General features: G+C 43.8%; 1 pseudogene; it reads right to left on the bottom strand.

The window, feature by feature from the left end:
- Window positions 1-293: 293 nt before the first annotated feature.
- Window positions 294-3,858, bottom strand: part of LOC105825951 — a 33,697-nt pseudogene continuing 30,132 nt past the window's right edge.

The raw sequence follows: 3,858 nt of genomic DNA, 5'->3' as shown, positions 1-3,858 counted from the left end.
ATTTATAATAATAAAGAATTGCCTGACTGTCATAAAACATCCAAAAGACATCAACTGTCTTATAGGAATTATAAAATTTGTTAGTAATCTTAGCCCTCGAGGAAACTCAGAGTTTAACTTTCTGATTATATTGCTCAAGTTCCTGTACTAGGACCTCCCCTGTTCCTGTCATTTATTAACAATGTGTCCAAAATTGTTACTGCTGGTCATCTGGAAGAATCTGAGAATAGCAAGTCATTGTTCTTGCTTCCAGAGCTGCATCTTGTGCTAAATAGGGTCAGGGAGCCTCCAGCTCAAGCCTCTTCTGATCCAATGACAGGCCGTTCTCTCCTGTCGAGGGAAGAGGTGAGCCCATCTCCCTCCCAGGAGGAGCTGTGAGCTTCTCCTCCACCCAGGGCTGCATCCCTAGGATCAGACAGTGTAGTGAGCCAGCCCTCAGCAGGGAAGACAAAGGCCACATGTGTGGCCATGGCAAAGATCTGTACTACTGTGCTCACAGACCCCTGCAGCTAGGTGAGCTCAGAGAGCTGTTGCCAGATCAGTGAAAAATGTACTTGCTGTGCCCACCCAGGTTATGCCTTGAAAATGGCCTCAGACATAGCATGGAGGGAGGCCACCAGTCTTTTTTGAAGTGGCAGCAGGTGATCTCCTGGGAAGAGAGATCTGGGACACTTGCTGCACCAAGTGTGGGCCTTCAGAGGACCCCTACCACAGGCATCACAGGTCTCCTTAATTTCACTGCTGTGTACAATGTCAGAGGCATTTGATTTCTTTTCCAAAGTCAAGCTGGGCTCATCTTCTAGACAGTACTTTGTGCAGGAAACATTTGAGTGAGAGACTCAGCAGAACAGTGCCCAAGGATGCTCATTCTGGAATCTCCCCATGCACCTTCAGGTGAACCCCACTTGTCTCTCTTCCTCCTTCCTGACCCCCTTATTCTCCCTAATGAAGCAAGGCTGAACCTCTCCTGAATGCTCTCTTGATGCAGGATGCTAAACTCCTCTCAGATACTGAGAAACCCTCTTTCTGCCCAAGCCCCGTATAAATCACCTGCTTTCACTTTTTGGGGCAAAAAAGCAAAATTCTACCTGATGATCTAACTTGTAAACTACTCTTGGAACAGATTTTCCTTTTCCTGGAGTTCCTCACATCTGAACTGGATGCTGATTTTGTGGGTAAAATGAGAGTTGGAGTAAGTGTCTCCAAATGAACACCTTAGAAGCCCTAGTCCATCCTGGATAATCAGGAGCTGAAGTTGTCACCAAAAATTGGTTCTCCTCCATTCTTCAGAGTCCAGTAATTGAGAGGCCCTAGCTGCCAAAGACCTCCCAGTTCCCTTGCCAGGGGAGACTTTGTTAATCCATCCCCTGTCCCTTCTCACCTGGTAGAGTCAAATCTTACCTAATACAGCAGTGCTGTTTCTGGCTCTGAGCTTATTTTTCTTAGAATTCTCCTTTTCATTTGCATTGGGCTCTGACTCTAGTGCAAAAGGAAGATTTGGTGACCCAATTCATGAAGCACAGAGCCCCATAGTCTATCTGTGGTGCATATTTGTGGGTCATTTCTTCAACTGAAGCTGTTCAGCCAGTGTCAAAAGTGAAGAGGAGGAATACAGTTCCAGGGGATTATTGCTACATTCCTCAAAGGCTCTGATGGGTACAAGCCATTTCCCATCCCCAATCTCAGAACAGAACACTACAAAAGACACACTCAGTATTCCTGACTCCACCCCTTCTTTCAGCCTCCATATGAGGAACCCAAGGCCTTACCTTGTCTTTAGATGTGGCTCTCACTGGAAAGGGAATAACGTGTCTTGCCTATTCCTTTAAATGATTTCCCCTCTTTATCTGGGCCTTTTTCTGTAAAGCAGATCTGTTGGAATGGGGGCTGGTCAGTGGAGCATTGGATGGAGGGGCAGTTGGGATCTGGGTTTTCAGTTCCCAAATCCGTGTTGATGCTCAAGTCACAAGTCCCCTCTCTTACACATTCAGATTGAGAGTGTGGGTGGTTCTTCTGAATCTGCCTTCTATAAGCACGTGTGGCTGAAGACATTTCTTTCTTCTGCCACTCATCGTAGCCTCAATAGGGAAAGTTTCAGGTTGCGATTGCACTGGGGACCTAGAAACAGATAAGGGGAGAATATTGGGGGGTCTTGTCATAGCATCCTAAAGCAGGATATCAAAGCAAGGGGGCACAGGGGCAGGAATGCAGGGGACTCATCCCATCTCATTTCTGGCTCAATTCTCACCCAGAAGTATTTAAGACCTTGCCCAGATTTCAAGACGCAGAATTAAACCGACATATATTGACACATGTTATATTTTGCACATGAAAAAAATAATATATAGTGTTAAAAATTATATACATAGATATTATACTTTTTCAAATGCGTGGAAATGACCAATATTAAATTGTATAGGATTGTATTGGATACACACATATGTGATAAAATAAAAATGCAGGGGAAAAGTAAAAACAAAATAAAATATCCTTTCCCATCTTGAAAGTGAGGGAGATGATTAGATCAAATGTGATTGTTGTGAATTGATTAGAACCAATGCTAACCTAAGTAACTGCTGATTCCAGAAGTGGCAAAAAGTCCAGCTGGAGAGGAAAACTTCCCCTCTACTTCACCTCAGTCATCCTGGGAGTTCCACTGTGTTCTGTAGAATTTATTCAGCATCTACAATCTGAGCCAATAAATTCAGCTGGATCATTATCATCATTCTTATACCTTTTGGTCCTTTTTCCTTGTGTTTCTATTTAAAATAGGTTGGAGATATGATTGTTGCATCATGAGTTTCCACATACCTAATGGGCCACTTTTCTGTGTCTTGTTCTAAAAAATACTCAAATCCAAAAAACCAAAACAAACAAACAAACAAACAAAAACTGTCCCAACATTAACCTTTGAAACCTGCCTGTGATCGATGCTGATTCACTGACCTCCCTAATTCTCAACCCACAGGGAATGTGGAAGAATTGTCAGGTCTTAGGACACATGGTCAACATAAGAAGGTGCCCAGTGAAGTGTGGGATGGGGCCCTGTCCCACAGCCTTTGGGCTCAAATAAGAAAAATAAGTATATGCAGCCAAAGAAGCCCTGGCAACTTCAGACCCTGGAGCCATATATCAAGACTGACAAAAGAAACAAAGGCAAATGTGAGACATCTGAAGGGTTGAAATCATCCTTTGACATTGGAATTCCAGTGTCTTCCATCTACTCTGTGTCTATAGCCTTCTCCAAGCATGGATAGAGGAACTCAACAGAAATACACAAAGAGCACAGTATACTCCAGAGTTCCTCACTCAGGGGCTCGTGCCACACCTGGAGGATCATTTTGGGCAGGAGTATGGGGATATCTTGAAACTGTGTATGGCAGGTAGAATAGCAATGGTGTCCAAATGAAAGTATATCTTGACTGTACATCAGAAAACCATGGAGGAGGGCTGCCTGCAGTTGGGGGCTGGTTATGACATAGGATAGGAGAAACAATGGCAAAGTTCACAAGACCTTAAATGCTTTCTTCACTTCAAATTGTGAGCAAGCACTGTGCCCTTGCTTCCCATACCCCAGGGGAACCAGGAAGTTGAGACATGTCTGTACACTTAACATAGATTGTTCTTCATGCAAGAAGAGCTGCAAAGGAAGATCCTACTGCAGAAGATTCCCAGGAGACTTCAACTGAAGCATCAGCAAACTGAAAGGAAATGGACCCTGAAGGTGTTTTTCCCCTGGTTCCCTGCTTGTTTGTTCCTCATGGGTTCCCTGATTTGTTGTATTTCTATATTTTACTTGCATGGGGATTATCCTAAAAACCCAGGATGACAAAAAGGATTCCTCACATATGTATACAT

The sequence above is a fragment of the Propithecus coquereli genome, unplaced genomic scaffold (assembly GCF_000956105.1).
Source record: "Propithecus coquereli isolate 6110/MARCELLA unplaced genomic scaffold, Pcoq_1.0 Scaffold838, whole genome shotgun sequence".
Classification (NCBI taxonomy): domain Eukaryota; kingdom Metazoa; phylum Chordata; class Mammalia; order Primates; family Indriidae; genus Propithecus; species Propithecus coquereli.
This window is presented reverse-complemented; position numbering and strand designations above follow the sequence as displayed.